The following is an 18,260-nucleotide window of genomic DNA, read 5'->3' as shown; positions in this document are numbered from 1 at the left end:
TCCTTATTTGTCGACTTCTGCATAGTAGAGGCCAAGAATCAAGCAGCCATCAATCACGTGCTGTCATGAAGCACCAATTGGACGTTATTATTTCAGTTAAGTAGGTGGTATATAGTGAACGTACAAAAACACAATATGCACCCCGCTTGTATCATGAATACTAGTAGGTCACATAACAAGGAATGCTTAATTCTTCAGAATGGCTTCATCTGTTTTTGTTTTATTCTGGAAACAACAGGAATAAATTTCCATATAATGGGTGAGTGGGTGAGTGAGTGAGTGGGATTGGGTGGGTGGGTGGGTATGTGGATGGATGGATGCTACACTTAACAATATTCCAGCTATGACTATTTGGAGTAAAGAACTGATTATGTACACTGTATCCATTTAAGGAACTGAATTTGATGCACAGACATCTATGATTGTTGGTTTGATCAGTCATGTTTCTTGCTTATTCAACACCATCTTTTTTCCATGGAATACACAAAAGTAAACAGCTGAGTCCTTTACTCCTGTATACTGGGATGAGAATTTTCCATGGGTCTGTGGAATTCCATGAATTTGATCGCACTGGGGCCATTCTTGTGAATCACCCCCAAGATCCCTTTTTTTCACTAATACCCATTCTCATCCCTGCATATCAAGCTACCACACTGTGTGATAACTGGAATACTGTTTCAAGAAGTATTAAACTCAAACAAATCTCTCACCTCTGCCTTTTAAGAAAACTCTAATGTGAAGAATATGTGAGTAGTTTGTTTTGGTCTTATGTTATATTTGCCTTGTGCTATGATGAAAACATGACACTTTATCATTCAGGTCATAATGTGCTGTGGACTATTTCAGATGAGGAAGATCAATTATTGGAAAATTGGACAATTGCTGTAATAAGTATGAAATGAGTAAATTAGCAAGGCAACAATATCCCGGCTATGATTATGGCTGTAATTAGATGGTAAGAATGCATGGCATGATAAACTTTGCCAAGAGACAGCCATGGTTGTGAGAGAGAGCGAGGACTCACTGAGCAGAAGCCAGTAGATACACAGTGAGTTGAGGCCCGTCTTAGGTGGAATGGCGGTCTGAGTGGATTGGTCCAGAAATCTATCGTCAAGCATGGATTCACCTGTTTGGAAAAGAAACAATGTATTTTGTGATCGGACATTCAACATTTCAGTTCTATTTAAATGGAAAACATATGTCTAACAATGTATCATGTGTTAGTTTAAATAAATCTCAAAAGGATCTATATAGAATTGGTAGATGCATCTGTCCCTGTAAACATAGTCAGCTATATGAATCTACCTTATATAAACCTAGAGTATGATTCCGCAGTACTCACCTATGGACAATTACATCATCAGGTGTAGGTAGAACTCAAATCTTAAATGATTGAGCAAGACTAGACTGCCTCAGCTCCAGTCAGAATTAACGTTTGTTGGGCTCCTTTAGGGTGCTCTTGTTTCGGGGACAAAATGTCATTCAACAGGATCATACTATGGAATGGACTGAACCTATTTGTATCTTTGGACAACTTTAGGCTGCATTGATTTGGAGAATGGCTTGGATCATTGAAGCTGTCATGTGAGTAGTTGTGGCTTGTCTGTTTGGATGAGGAGGAGGTTTAATCTAGCTCTGGATTGGTGATGGATTATGTCTGGTTGGGATTATCTGTAGACTCATTGGAGACTGAGGTCAAAGTTGCTTTCAGTTTGTTGGGAGGAGACGAGATGAACAAGGCTTGTTCCGTGTTAGTTCAAATGGAATGAATGTAATTTAAAAAATTAAAGAGTGGGAAAAAAACTTGTCTATCTCTTGTGTTCTTCATTAAGATTTTGTATTGAATTTTTCCTTGTTTATCTCATCTTGAATTGTAATATGCATAAAAAAAACAGACAAAACATTTTAAAAAAATCTACATTCTCTTGTGCAGTATACCTGTTTACAAAATGTGTATCTAGTTTCGACCATTTAGTGGTTGATATCAAAATTCTGTCCAGACCAAGAAAAGTTGGCTATAATATAAATGTTTTTTATCCCGGTTTAAACTTTCGTACAATGAGGCATATTTATAGTTTGTTGTGATTATTTCCTTGAACCATATATTTTAACCCAATGCTTGTGTGTCAGGAAATATTGTCTGTGAGATCTGATACTTGTTCTGGAATCCTTCTCCGTGCTTCCTACTTCCTTTCCAACCTACATATACATGTATGCCCTGTCAATCTTAAGTTATGACTTCCTACCATCTGAACATTCAGTAATATAGATTTAATTACCTAAGTCCTTAACCATTTTCTAATCCACATCGCAGACGACATTAATTTCACCATCAAAGTAAGAATAATGCTTATCCTTCCCTGTAGTTCTGCATATGTCTGTTCATCCTTTCTATCTGTCGGTGTATATCTGGCGCATTGCCTGGTGAGGGTTTGAGACAGACTGCTGGTCCAATCACTGCCGCTCTCCCTTCTTCCTCTCAGCCAGGAGAGTCGGATTTCAAATTCCTCCACAAACACCGGCATGGCATCTTATAGTTGACTCTGGTTATACCAAGGGGAGCTTTCAACCCACAAATTTTCGAAAAAAAGAGGGTATTCACCATCAAAACCCACTTTGACCATTGGGCAAGAACTCAGGCTATTAAGGTGAGTGAAAATCTCATCAAGATCGGTCAAGTTACAGCAAACTAGGAGGAAAGTTGTATGTAACTTTTGGAGGGGCACATCCTCCATGATAGCGATGTATGTATGTCTACCAACTTAAGAGGTCATCACATCACTAGATAGAGATAACAGAACCTCTTATACGTAGCCACCCTTACAACTTTCAAAAGTACCTTCACAGGCTGTCGACATAATGTGATATTATTTGTAATTAGGAAAGTATGTTTTAGCTAATTTCACTGATATTATAAGTTTTTGGTTGCACTATTTAGACTCAAGTCAAAGAGGTGCAGGAACTAGACTTGGAAAGTGTTCAAGCAGCTTTTGGCTAGAATGATGGTATATTTCTCACATTATATTGTGCTTAAAATAGACAGCGTCTGTGAACCTGGAAGCGTTATTACATAAGCTGATGAATTCATTTATGAATTAAATGCAATTAGTTCATCAAAAGGAAATCAATTAGTGTTATTTTAGAGTAAGAGTGTTTACTTTGTAGATCAAATGTGTTTATTGTTAATTATACTTAATCATCTTTTCCTAACAACGTTATTTATTTTAAAAATGTTTGGTTTAAATATATTTTACTTTGAACTGGATAGCAATGATAAATTTATGCTAGTGGACACTGAAATATGAGTATTAGTTACAGTTTAAGTTTTATTACTATGAGATTTTAATTAAATTCATTGCTTGGGGACACTGGTATACTGAATCTGTGTTTGTTCCCTTTTTTTAAAGATGAGTGATGATGGCTGGGAGCTGTTTCAGCTGAATCATATCAGTGTGAAACAGGACAAATTACATGCCATAGTCAAAGTATACATTATACAGGTTTAGTATCAGAAACGATTATTTGTTTTCATTTGAAAGTAACAGTATCATGAAAATATCAGTCAGCCGTGATGCTCATTATTCCATAATATATGTATCTGACCTAATACAGCCTAAATGCCATTGTATACTTTGACTTCAGGGTGAATATTAAACAGGGAGTCTATAATGGTATTATTTACTGCCTTGTTCTCTGTGATTCAGAACAATGTGTAACATCAAGTAATTACCATAAGCACCTGAAACATATCCTTGCTGTACCCCTGCTGGAGATTGTGATATCTGAGAGTACTGATGGTCAGTGGTGTGGCCTGATCTAACTACTGAGTGACAAGGCTCAGTAATTAAAGACTGCTATTTACTGGATAGTCCAGTCTGTTCCCTGTTTGTTATCTTTGTGATAAGTGACCATAGCCTCGGGTGATAGTCTCTGCTGCTGTCTGAGTGTGACCCCAAGAGATTACTAAAGTTATAAGCAAGTAATCAGGCCAAGTGAATTACTTGGTTAGTTTCATGAATGGATCCAACCTGGGTTTTGACAAGTTAAAAAAAGAAATGTTCTCTTTTATTGCAAAAAAACATAAAATTTATAAATACATATGTTTGGGGTTTTTTTTAAATGTTGTTCTTATTTGACTGTATTTTTTTTCAACATTTTTAATTGAGTTCATGGCAGTATTGTAGCCTAGAGGTTAGAACATGGCTCATTATGTCAAAGATATCCAAGTTCATGTATTCAATGTGTGAAGCCCATTACTGGTGTGCCCCTGCCGTGATTTTGCCAGTATATGTCTAAATGTGTCATAAAACTAAACTGACTATTTTTAATTGACCTTAGTATATTCCTAACTTTACAATATATATTGCATAATATGTCTCCTTGCTTGCATCATAGCGATGAAGGAAATTGTGGAGAACATGATTACGAAGTAACAAAGGGGTTCAATTTACATTTAATTTAACTACAGTGGAAGCTGTCAAAACCGGCATCTGCCCACTCAGGCAAGTTGTCAACCCCGGCATAAAATCTCAGTCCCATTTGTGGCCTGTACATTTATCATCAGGTCTGCATTCTGGCACAATGTCTAAATTGGATTATTTCTTCAGTCCTGGTGAGTGCTGGTTCAGACAGTTTCCACTGTATTTGCACGATGTGCTTGTGTAGACTAGAATTCTGAGCGTGTATCTATGGCCTTACAGATGTTGTTTAGTCCAAAGGTCAAAGAAGTGGACAGACTGCCTTATTCTTTCTCTCTGGGCCTATGATGCATTAAGGATAACTTAATGTCTGAACCAAAACAATGTTCTCACATTTGCTGCAGGACTGAAGTGTGTCAGGGAACCTGTTACATTAGGGAGAGTGTGAGGCAGACATGACAGTGTTGGCCCCAGGATGACTGATGACCCACAAACCAAACTGAAAAATATGTCCTGAACATTGTACAAGGATGTATGGTCCATTTGTCAGTTACACACTCGAGTTTTCTTAGCAGCTACATCGGTACAACACTTCCTAAGGTCATTTGTAGAACTGCTCTGGTTCCACCAGTAGATGTTTGTACAGTATCAATAAACTTTATCTTCTGTAACTCATACTTTAAAGGGGCAGTATGGTAGCCTAGTGGTTAAAGTATTCATTCGTCATGCCAAAGTTCCAGTTTCGATTCCATGCATGGGTAACAGTAAACCTAGATGACCAGTTACCGATTTGAAATAATTGTCCACTACAAAGGGATGTTTTACCCAGCTCTTACCAGGTACATACCTGACATAATGCACCGCTACAGATGGATGTGAGTCTTACCAAGGTAAACCATAGACCTGATGACGAAGGTATGGCTAGGCATGTCGGACATTCCATCCATCTCCTACATGCTGGCAGGGAGTAGGGAGGGAGGGAGGAGGCAGATGAGAGGGGGTGAGAGGGATTTTGAATAGCATGTTCTACATGGATGTTTTGCACTCAACTGGAAACCAGTGATAAGAATTGCAGACTCAGATATGATTCTTATGCTTGGCAGAGAACATGTTGGGAAAGCCTTGGTTTTATGATCAGATTATGGAGGATGGATTATACCCCACGTGGGTTGTGAGATTTTCCAGAAGAAAACAAACGGGAATGCTAATAATAGGATTGCTGTTAAGCATTGTTGTTTCGAGAGCTTAAAACAGATGTTTGCACTATTTCTAAATGAATGGCCGTGATATATCTTAGAAACATATCTCCACTGCAAAACTTTGCCTGAGAACATTTTGTGTGTGGGTGGTAGAAACACGATTGGTGTATCCTGTGAAGTACTTATTTGTTTTTGCTGATTTACTGGAATATGTTGGTGTTTTGTTTAAAATGGTTCATTCTGAAAGCCACTCAAGTTGGAAAGTCTGGAAGCATTATACTGACAGTACGTTGGAAAAAGTTATGTTTCAGTTTTGCAAGAAGTAGAAGGTCTTGTGGGACTAATAAGTTGTGATGTTAGCAAAGTCAGTTTGAAGATTTATGTTGGAGTTTTGTTTGAGGAAAGAATGTTTGCCTGTCATCTTAAATACTGAACATTATTAAAAGTTTTAAAGTCTTTTACAAGTTAACAATGGTTGTAAACAATGTAGACAAACAATAAGAATGTGTTCGGTAATTGGCCACATGAAAGAACAGGTGCTTGGAAATACCAATAAACATCAAAACAAGGCCACATGGCTAAAAACAACCTTCCTTTGAGAGAAATTCCATCCATGTAAGATAAGCCAAATATTTACAGTTACAGCAGCAGCTAGTTACATTCGGCTCCCACCCTGTCTGAGCTAACTGTGAATTATGGCCTCAGTCAAATTCCCACTAAATACTCCTAAATGTCAAGCTGTTAGCACTGAATTGGTCACAGTCTGTGCTGACCACCAGCCTTCACAGCTCCTGGTGGCTGGTCAGTAGATGCAGGGTGATGTTGGATCTGATGGACCAAGATGGGCAGGGGCACCTGCTTGCAATGCCTGTAACTAGATAGGAGGTGTGGGAGGGACAGGAGGAGAAAAAGGAAGGGGAGGGATACTGTAGGTAGATGCCTGGAGATGGGTTACTGTAGGTAGATACCTGGAGATAGGTGACTGTAGGTAGAAACTTGGAGATGGGTTACTGTTGGTAGATACTTGAAGATGGGTTACTATAGGTAGATACCTGGAGATAGGTTACTGTAGGTATATACCTGGAGATGGGTTACTGTAGGTGTATACCTGGAGATAAGTTGCTGGTAGATACCTGGAGATGGATTACTGTAGGGAGATGCCTGGGGATGGGTTGCTGGTAGATAACTGGAGATGGGTTACTGTAGATAGATGCCTGGAGATGGGTTACTGCAGATGGATATCTGGAGATGGGTTACTGTAGGTAGATACCTAGAGATGGGTTGCTTAGGTAGATCCCTGAAGCGGGGTTATTGTAAACTGTCAGGAAACCACTTTGAGATGACCCATGTTTAAATACCTATCAGTTTTGTTTGTAGTGGATAAACCATTGGTACATGTGTATATCAAGGTGTCTGAGTCCTTCATCAGCAGGATCCCCAGGATGTATACACAGACGAGACGTCTACATGGCCAGTTTTGTACCGTCAGTCAGTTTCTGGACAGTATCATGTCATCTTTACATCTCTTAAATTCATACGAAATTAGTTACCTACATGGGTACAATTCATCTGTTCCTGCTAAACCATGTCCTGGAATTTAGCTGAAAACAAAATAAATGTATACTCATTCTCTTGACAAGCAGTATTAAGCACTAATATATCCAGATAAGCCTACAGTATAAGGTTAAGAAATGAACATTGTTAATAATTGTATTTCCATCTTAGGGTTAATTGGTAGGCAGTTGATTTGCATGTACAACATTCATCGAAACTTAATAAATATCATGAATTATAATTGTATAGGAAAGATGCAAGTCTGTTGAAGACATATGATCATTTTGCTGACTTGACAGAATGTTTGATGAGTGATTCTACATCTGTAAAGTTGCTGGTCCATTACGTACTGAAAGGAACCTCTGGTCTTGTCTCACACTAAATTGCAGCTATCTTCTGTAAGCATGGACAGAGGTCCAAAGATATAAAAATATGCAATTTATTTAGTGTCACTTTGCCAACATTGAGTGATGATAAAGCACATATGAGATCTAATATTTGCCATTTCTTGTGATAAAACTGGTTATTGTGGCATCAGATGTGCAAAATTGGACCAGGATGTGAAATGACTTGGCACCAAGTCACAAAGAGATCACTGTTCCAATGAATATGCCCAACTTCCCCTACCTGATGTTGGTTGAAGCTCATCTTCCAATGTTCTCCTTATTTACTCTTTTAGAAACCCTCATTTCTTGGCTGTGAGAAAATGAATCAAAGTGTACCCCTTGATCAATATAAACAGTAGCTGGGGTAACCAAGGGTAAACTGCCTGGACACTGATGTTGGTCATCTATTTATAGAAACTGGGAGAGACAATCAGCATTGGGAGAATGTCAAATGACCATGTTGTTTATGAGAGGTATGTTTGTCTCTCCACAATGCCTTCTACATAAATCACTGACTGGCTCTGCTGGGAAAGACAAGACAGGTACCTTTGGATTATGTGGCACGATATTTACAAGAGAACCTACAAGCTACCAGAATTGCAGATTAGCTCCCCAGTGAAGTGAAGTCCCTTGTATCATTTCCTCATAGTATGTCTCACAGTGTGGCCTAGACTACACTTAAACCTTGCATATATATAAAATGTAGAAAGTAATGAATAGACTCCTTTATATTGAAAAAGATACCCAGGAAGTTGGTAGATTTCCTAAACCCGTAAAAATCTAGACTTGCTCATTTACGTCTTTAGTATTACAGGACAGTGTGCGATAGACTACATATTTAAAGGAGAACCTACAAGCTACTAGCGTTATGAATTAACTGTTCCCTGTTAAGTCTCTCACACCACTTCCAAGTATGTTTTCAATAAATTTAGAGCTTCATGAGAAAGAGGTTTCTCAATCACATATGGAGACATCTAGCTATCTGCATGACAAAATATCTGTCCCTGAGAAATATTCAAACCTTGTTTCAACCACTGAGGCTTGCACTAGACAATAAGCATGATTGAAGATTTTCAGTGAACCTGCCTGAAATAATGTCCCCAATATATCAGCTTCTGTGGTTAATATAGTATGGTATTACAGGGGAGGAGACAGCTTGGTTGGTACCAAGGGGATGGTAATGATCATTGCAGTATGGATTTGCTGTTCTGTCAGTAAAATGTGGTACTCTCGAAGTATATGGCCCTATTTAGAATAAAGAGTGGAATCAGACTTGATATTTTCAACATGACCTGGTTGTCCAGGGTCATGGAATTGTTGGTTTCTCTCAAGAATCCTGTCTTTGTATGGCAGCATGTCTGGCAGTGTTGTTCAGGATTGGTCACTGAGAAAGCCAGTATCCAGTACCACTAACATAGTTGATTAAGTCTCTGCTAGCCCATGCTGTACCTCAAATACAGTTGTCTAAGTGATCCAGCATCCTGATCCCATAAGTTTTCATAACAATACCATAGGCTTATGAATGTTGTAGTACTGTGAATGTTCTGTTGATCAGGACCCAGGTCTCCAAGAGCCACTTAAGATGTTGTGCATAGACCTGCTGATATTTGTCCAAGAGCTGGTTACCATGGGTGTTGTGCGTAGACTTGCAGATGTTTGTCCAAGAGTCAGTTACCATGTTGTGCATAGACTTGCAGGTGTTTGTCCAAGAGCTGGTTACCATGTTATGCATAGACTTGGTACTGGTTGTCCATGAGCCAGTTAACATGTGGCATGTAGACTTGCTGGTGTTTGTCCAAGAGCTGGTTAGCATGTTGTGCATAGACTTGCTGGTGGTTGTCCAAGAACCAGTTAACATGTAGTACATAGACTTACTGATGTTTGTCCAAGAGCCGGTTGCCATGTGGAACATAGATTTGCTGGTGTTTGTCCAAGATCTGGTTACCATGTTGTGTGTAGAGTTGGGTCAGGACACACTTGGTGGTGGTTGTCCAAGAACTGGTTACCATGTGATTTGTAGAGCTGGGTCAGGACACACTTGGTGGTGGTTGTCTAGAGCTATCTTGTGGATTCATGAGAGTGGTATTTATCCCTGCATGTATGTATTAGGCAGTCCATCTACGTTCATGCTAACATGCACAACTGATATATTTGAACTACAACCTCGAGTGGTCTTAATACCCAAGGCACACACATTTCATGTATCTGTGTGTTATTTGGAAACAAGAAGTTTGTTGGCTCTGGAAATGGTGAAAAGAATATTGGCATATTCACAAATTATGAATATCTGTTTTGGCTCTTGCAATGAAACAAAATGTATTCAAGAAACATCACTGAAGTTTGACTTGGGCAATGGTCAACAGAACAGAATCCATATTAGTGTCTTACGTTTTCTAAAGACAAGTTTTGCTGGTGATCAAGAGTCCATCCTTTTTTTCCTTACATTTTTTTTTTCTTTCCACCAGTTACCATGAAACCGAATACAATCACAGGTTTTAAGTAGGCACCATTTGCAGCTTTGTTTTAAATTAAATATATGCCAAATTTTCTACTGTAACAGAATAATTGAGTTTGATGTGTTGATAGTAAGGGTAGATTATGTTTACCTTTGTTGTAGAATGTCTGAGTTACCATCGTAATAGTAATATTTAACTGTAGAGACAATTAAGCCTATAAAACAACTTCCACCTTACGAAATGTTGCTTTGATGCAGAACAAACCGATAACCTTGACAGACTGTTAATGGACATTGATCCAGGATCATGATGGCAGGTGATTGATGCAGCAGTTTAACAACAATAAAACAGCAATTTTGTTGTTTGTGTGTGGATTGATTTCCCAGTCAGCTGAACCGTCTCAATATGTCCCCATCCTGGTGGTGGTTTATGGTCTCAAGTAACAGCCTCACACTCCTTGGGTGAAGAGAGTCCTGGATCTGAAACTCTGGTTAATGTTTGTGTGTTACATTTGAAGTTAGGAGTGTCAGGATATTAGTGAGGCTTAATTGTCTTGCTGCATAGTTGTAGAATTATCCTTTTTGCATAATTATTTTGTACATAATGTCTAAATGCAACTAAATCAAAACTAGTAGTCTTGCTGTAAGGCTGTACTGAATGCTAAGTCCTAGACCTAGATATTCAAAGCGCTCTTAGTGTTAAGATAATCTTAAGTCTCCAGGTAATGCTAACGCATGGCATTGACCACAATCTTAGTGTTAACAGAGCTTAAAAAATCTAGTCCCTGGATTTATGAATTTTATCCTTTGATGAGGCAAGGCTAGATAAGTGAACAGTACTGGACAGAGAATCAGTGAGTTCTGATCGGTGCATAAGTCTCTTTCTCCATGTGTTATTCCATACTGATTTTCTTAATAGACATTATGGCCACCTATTACACATTCAGTTGATATGGTTGTTTCAGTTCTAAATTTCTGACCCTGGCAGTATCACATTATTTAACTGAACCAAAACCATTTTCAAAATCTATGTAAATTTAATGTTCTTGATTTATACATATGCCAGCCCTGCTATTGGTGGTGTTGTAGTCTGTTGTGTCTGTTTCCTTGTGACTTTGAAGTTGATAACAGTTGTTGACAGGAACACCAGACATGATGGATAGTAATTGCCCTTCATGACATATCATGATGGTTTATTGCCATGATTGTAGAAGGAAAAAATGTATAGCTTGAAGCAGCAGTTGGTCTGTGTTTGCATAACATTGTTTGAATTGAGCTTTATTGCTAACTGAACTTCTGCTCCTGCCCAAGGATGTTCATTACCGTGCCATATTGGGTAATTAGGGAGATCATGGTTACACTCTTCGACCCACACCCAGATAACCACCATCTCAGTCACTACTCTCAAACCACTTGGGATTCTTTGAAGTCTCCATAGTGCTTATGCTTCCATGACTGCCTTGTCTGCAGATGGAGGGCAGAAAGTCAACAGTGTGGTTTCTCTGTAAATGCTGGGGTCGTAAACCAATGTTAAACAGCTTTGGGTTTATATTGAGATGAATTGAACAAGCATGCTGGCCAATGTCATCATAGGGGAAAAACTGCAGGTCTTGAGCTTCAAGTACTACTTGATTATTTGCTTTAGGGCTAGTTACATGTAGTTTTAGAACATCCTTTGACTAGCTGGTTTGATGTCCATGAAGAGGGCATTAGTACAAGCATTGATGGGTATACCTTTTGACCTCTTCTACCTTTACTTGAAGAATAGGAGCTGGAATCAAAATTTATCTTTTCTCACACAATGAGGAAATCATGAGAATATGACTGAAACCAGATGTCATGGTTGAAGAATTATGACCCCTGCTTGCATCAAGGTTTACTTGTATAAAATGAACATTCAAAAGTGCTTGTGAATTCCTAACTACTACATCATGTACAACATTAGTCTGTCATACAGACCCTGACTACATCGTGTACAACATTAGTCTGTCACACAGACCCTGACTACATCATGCACAAAATTAGTCTGTCGTACAGACCCTGACTACATCACATACAACATTAGCCTGTCATACAGACCCTGACTACATAATGTACATTAGTCTGTCATACAGACCCTGACTACATCATGTACAACATTAGTCTGTCATACAGACCCTGACTACATCACATACAACATTAGTCTGTCGTACATACCCTGACTACATCACATACAACATTAGCCTGTCATACAGACCCTGACTACATAATGTACATTAGTCTGTCATACAGACCCTGACTACATCATGCACAACATTAGTCTGTCATACAGACCCTGACTACATCACATACAACATTAGCCTGTCATACAGACCCTGACTACATAATGTACATTAGTCTGTCATACAGACCCTGACTACATCATGTACAACATTAGTCTGTCATACAGACCCTGACTACATCACATACAACATTAGTCTGTCACACAGACCCTGACTACTACATTGTGTACAACATCAGTCATGTTCGATTTCCCACATGGATACAATGTGGAAAATCCATTTCAGGTGCCCCCTGTCTTGATATTGCTGGAGATTGCTACAACATCTTCTGCTACAACAATGGTGTAATGCCATAATGGTGTCCTATATGCTATTGCCCTGTGCATGGTACCACAGAGGTTTGGAATTACCTTCTACTACTGACCTCACCAAACACATACAAACAACAGATGTTTCTAAGAATAGTGCCCCACAGTGGAAATAGTAGAGGAAGTGTACCTTAAAAGCATTGAGACAACTGTTTTGACCTAGCTACTTAACACTGTTTCCCTGGAAATCCTTGGAAGCTTTTCTTGTAATTTGACTGTCAGTTTGTGTGAGTGATGGCCATGTGGGCCAAACCCCAAACACCAGAACATAACCACTGTTAATAGATAAACACTGACAACAGAAGAGCTCACTATATTTCTTCTGAAGTCTCCCATCCCCGATGTCACATACAAATTGCCAGTAGGTAATCATAATCATATCTGTACCTACATGAAAACCAGCATGGTGATTGAAAAATGGCGTTATCTTTTGAAACGTTTGTTGCTGTTAATTTCTAAGTATATGTTTTTAGTTTTATTGACATGGTACACTGCCAGTTTATTTTGAAAATAACATTGAAATCTGTTAGAAGTTTGTAGATTAACAGCTGGTTTCTGAAATCAACAGATTTTACAGAAAATAAAAGTTTTTAAATTAAAACTATAAATACAGGAAAAACAACTCAGAGACTTACTTTATAAGCTATGAAAATCTAGACTTGCCACATTTTGTAGATTTCATGGTCTGTATCACAGACAAGTTATGAGGAAAGGATCAGTAAATCATATTTTTCAGCTACTATTAGCCATAGTGACTTTCTTGAAAGTGGTTTGATTTTGTAATTGTCTTTCCACTTGCACCTCTTGACCAAGTTGTGATAGTCATTACCCAAGCAAGTTTTCCATTTTTTTGACAATTTTATACTATTTTGTTGTGATAATTTTATCTGATTTGTAAGTAAAGCAGCAGGGAATTTATTTCTGTTGCATCAGTGATGGAAGATAGCAAGGCATTTTGGAATCCAAAGTCAAGACTCATGTATGAAAGCAAGCACATGAACCACTAGGCTGCTATCACTTATTTCATCCTGGTAAAGATGGTTCATGTATGAATTACTGTTCCAGAACAACTGTCTCACTGACAGTCATGTGATAATCATGTTTCCGAAATGCTTGAAGAAGTATCAGATACAGACCTACAGTATCACCGCAAATGGCTAAGACCATGACACCGTGTGGATTCCTTTATAGAATAACATACCTGTTACAAGAGGCTACATTAATGTGTGTTGTTTTCAGACTTGGCGTACCAAAATATCAATCACTTGGTTTTCTGGTCCAGACTCAATTATCCACAGTCCAAAGCTGGATCAATGGTACAGCAGTGTTCAAGGACAAAGGGAAATGTAGTCTGTAAAGTCAACACAGGGATGGCTTCTGGTGATGAAACAGAGTGTCAGTGGGAACTTATATTACAACTTGATGTCGCAACTGTCTGGGGCAGCCATGTTAGTTCAAGATGATAGTGTATGAGGAATGAAATTGGAAAAGATCTCACTAGTCTCCTTCCGATACTGGTAGTGAAATTGATACATTCCAGAGGTCGATGGTGATGGTCAATAGACGGCTTGACCTTAACAGAAGTACAACAAACTAATGCTATTCCAGAGCTTAATTGAACAGAGGCGTGTTCATTGTATCTGTTCTTTGTTGACAGAAGTACAAGCACCAAAGGGTCTTCCTGTAGGGATTGGCAATTACGGCAGGGAGGTTATTGTGGCTGTCCACTCGAGTAAAACTAGTGATTGATTCCAACAGATGTCCAGATGCAATTAATTCATCTAAGAAGTATTGGGGTAGCCTAGTTGTTAAAGTATTCACTCATCACTACCAAGACCTGGGTTTGATTTCCAGAATCAGATGTGTCTGAGGAGTATTTCTGGTGTATTCCTCCACTGTCATATTGCTGGAATATTGCTAAAAGTAGGGTAGAACCATATACACTCTTATTTATCCACCAAACTACTTTCAACATGTCTTAAGATGAGAGGAATGGAACATGGATTTAATGGATTGTGTCTGACAAATAGCATATGATCATGTAATTAAACATTCACTTACTTAACACTGAATATTGATCATAGTTACATGTCCAATATTCATCTGTCAGAAATGAGAAATGTAAAATATTGAAACCTTTGGAATTGATTGACACCACATTTGTGTAAGTAAAAATTGGCTTATGCTCATTTTAGCAGCTTGTCTTCTTAATATTATTTGATGGTTGACTGACTTTACATACGCTGCATGCTGAAAGTATGGTTGTGTTGGCATACTGTATCAAAAGTGTGATAGCTCTATTCTTAAAAACCAGCATCTCTACAAAGTTCCTTGTTTGAGGCAGACGTCACCTGTTAGAGAAGAACTTGCAAGTTCTGAAATATCAGCTACTGTTTAAGTGAATGATGTAAGCACACTAGAGGAAGAGAGTACAGTATTTAGAAACTGATCTCCCCCAATCAGTGTTTCCTGTGGCCATGCTGTTCACAAACTGACACAGGAGTTATCAGGAACTGTTGCTGCTGATAAAGTGCCCCACCCCCACCAGCTTGATACTTAAGGTCAGGGTGACATTAATGAGGTCAGGGGAGAAGATTGTATACAGAGATTAAACATGGGAGGTGTTTGGGGCAATAAGGGAGGATATTTTACCAGTGGACACAGGTGCTGAGTCAGCAAGATTACACTGTGATATAACATTGCAGTGTGTACCTACAGACTGGCCAGACAAATCACTGGTTGGCAGCATGAGCAAAGATCAGAAACTGCAGGGTATTGGGGTATCAGGTTAAATTTTATAGAATCTTGCATACAAGGGTGGTACATAACAGTTGCAGTAGAGATAATATGGTTTGAAGGATACACAGGAATGGGAGATAACAGTTGTACCAGAGATCTGGTGTGGAACTTGGTATGCAAAGGTTGTATATAGCAGCTATACCAGAGATCTGGTGTGGAAGATGGTATGCAGAGGTTGTATATAGCAGCTATACCAGAGATCTGGTGTGGAAGATGGTATACAGAGGTTGTATATAGCAGTTATACAGGAGATCTAGTATGGAACATGGTACACAGAGGTTGTATATAGCAGCTATACTGGTGATCTGGTGTGGAAGATGGTATGCAGAGGTTGTATATAGCAGCTATACCAGAGATCTGGTGTGGAACTTGGTATGCAGAGGTTGTATATAGCAGCTATACTGGTGATCTGGTGTGGAAGATGGTATGCAGAGGTTGTATATAGCAGTTATACAAGAGATCTGGTGTGGAAGATGGTGTACAGATGTTGTATATAGCAGCTATACTGGTGATCTGGTGTGGAAGATGGTACACAGATGTTGTATATAGCAGTTATACAGGAGATCTGGTGTTGAAGATGGTACACAGAGGTTGTATATAGCAGCTATACAGGAGATCTGGTGTGGAAGATGGTAGACAGAAATTGTATACAACAGCTATACTGGAGATTTTGTGTGGAAGGAGGCATTTAAATGTGGTGTAAGTTGGTAGAGAGTCTTGTTTACAAGGCTGATATGGAAATTGGTATACAGAGGTGATATGTTCTGTTGGTATCTTCAGCTTTATGGCAGATTCCCTGAGGACTGATACAAGTGATAGTATCTATGCCCTACTTTGAGTATAGCAGCGCAATAAGTCGGCAGCTTTATGATGTACACTACAACACCTATATATACAGTTGGGGTCATCTCAAAACCTCTTCGTCATACCAGCAGTTAGTTTCTGCAGCACAAGACAACAGTGGATTGATTTACAGAGGTTGACCTGTTAATTCACTTGCATGCACTTCAAATACAAAATATGTCACTTGATCGACACTGCTGTCAAGTTTTGAATAAAATCACATTGTTGCTGTTGATGTGTCCCATATAGTTCCAGATAAGTCTGGTTAGATACATACAGTGATTATGTTAGTGTGGGTTCAGGGAACAACATGCTTCCTGCTTCAGTGATAGCTCCATAGTGAGAGTGTAATGGGGAATTGACAACATTAAAATTACCTTGTGCGCCTTCTCAACAACCAAGTTCTTCTTGGGAATGGCTGTGTTGTCAGATTGTAGATGTTATTGAATCTTTTATCCTTGGAAGTGTGATGTGGACTCGGTGACATAAAGTTAAGGTTTTAGAATTTTTAAATTTCTGTGCATCAAATACTCAGTGGCAAGAGCCAAGCATGTGGTTGTAGCTGCCAGCCTTGGTGACTTGGTTGATGGTGTGTCATTGTCTTCAGATTGTCCTGTAGATTGTTGTAAACAATGTCAGTCACTGGATTGTCCAGATTATTTGTTGCCATAGAGCTGGAATATTGTCGAGTGCTGCTTTAACAGACCTCAAACGAAACTAGTTCATTTACAGGATGTTGCAGTGTTAAACTAAAAAAGTAACTAAATAACACAGTGTTCTGAGAACGGTTATTTACAGATAATTTTCTGAGGACATACCTTTCTTCTAATTAAGTATTTGTTTAACTGACCAGATTGCTTCAAGGTTCTCATTACAATTCCTTGATGAACAGTGTGTTCTCCTGCACTAATGGTGGGAATTGTTTCTTGAATTCTGGACTATTTGTTTTGTGTGAGAGGGTTTGATCCTTCCTTATGCTGGTGCAGGGATTTTGGTGGGGATGGCATCATCCATTGAAAATAATAGATTCTGATTATTTCATTTTTATTGCAACAATCACAAAGTATTTCAGCCATGAAGTAACCATCAGAAAAAACAGAATTTCATAACTTGACCAAAGTGTGTGTGTGTCAGCTCAGCTCTAATATCGGGGCCTTTGTTCAGATTAAATTTATTGTTTGCTATATATGATCTATTAATTGCTCTGCCGTCATGTAGCTGTACTAAAACTAAACTCAGTCATTCCATTAACTGCTCGAAATTAGAGCTTAGAACTTATTTTGGAGAGAGGGTAACTAGGTTGAGTTTCTTTGCCTATCACTCTGAGATCTCAGGATTGACTTCACACATTAATACTGTTCTTGGTGACTCAGTCATGACATGACTGTGGTAGTGTGGCATTATAAACAGTTCTCCCTTCAAGCAGAATTCATGTATCCCCACTGAATTCCTAAAAAGACCCTGAATACATGATGTCCTGAAGAGAATTAGGATGTTGCCTATTCTCTGTTCAGGATGCTGAAAAAGTTATTTAAACAGTTGTTCATCCAGTCTAACTCTTAGCTAACATTCTCGATAAGGGAATTTATGGATGCCAAACTGCAGACTAGCTGGGAACATGCATACACTCAACACGATATGCTGCTGATACTGTCATGTAATCTTCAGTTTAGAACTATACATTGTATACTGTGATTGTCCTTGTTGTATAGACAGAATCGATATGGCTTTCTTCCCAAGCATGTTCCCAAACCAAGCAGTTTAAGACCCTCCAGGTTACTGTGTTCACGTTGTATTGTTCACTCGTGGATCTTGTAACTTGAACACAGTTGTAGATTTACAGTGTTTGCTTGATTGATAAAGTTTGTTTGAAATGAATCCAGTATCGATTCTGTAGTTTTGAGAGTTTGCTTCTTGATGAAGTTTTTGTTGTGTTATACTTCAGTAAGTGTGCAGTTTCTAACAAATCCCCAGATT

The 18,260-nt window shown here is 38.7% G+C and overlaps 1 protein-coding gene across 13 annotated transcripts in view; it reads left to right on the top strand.

The window, feature by feature from the left end:
- Positions 1 to 18,260, top strand: part of LOC137285054 (calponin homology domain-containing protein DDB_G0272472-like) — a 168,086-nt gene that overhangs the window by 88,044 nt on the left and 61,782 nt on the right. For 2 of the 13 annotated variants that reach the window (XM_067817248.1, XM_067817245.1), the window contains exon 1: positions 2,404 to 2,648. The exons of the other annotated variants lie outside the window; for them this stretch is intronic. The gene's annotated coding sequence lies outside the window, so the exon portion shown is untranslated. Of the gene's footprint in view, positions 1 to 2,403; positions 2,649 to 18,260 lie in introns of those variants that run through there. 13 annotated transcript variants of the gene reach the window in all.

This window comes from Haliotis asinina, chromosome 5 (genome assembly GCF_037392515.1).
Source record: "Haliotis asinina isolate JCU_RB_2024 chromosome 5, JCU_Hal_asi_v2, whole genome shotgun sequence".
NCBI classification, from domain to species: Eukaryota; Metazoa; Mollusca; class Gastropoda; order Lepetellida; family Haliotidae; genus Haliotis; species Haliotis asinina.
This window is presented reverse-complemented; position numbering and strand designations above follow the sequence as displayed.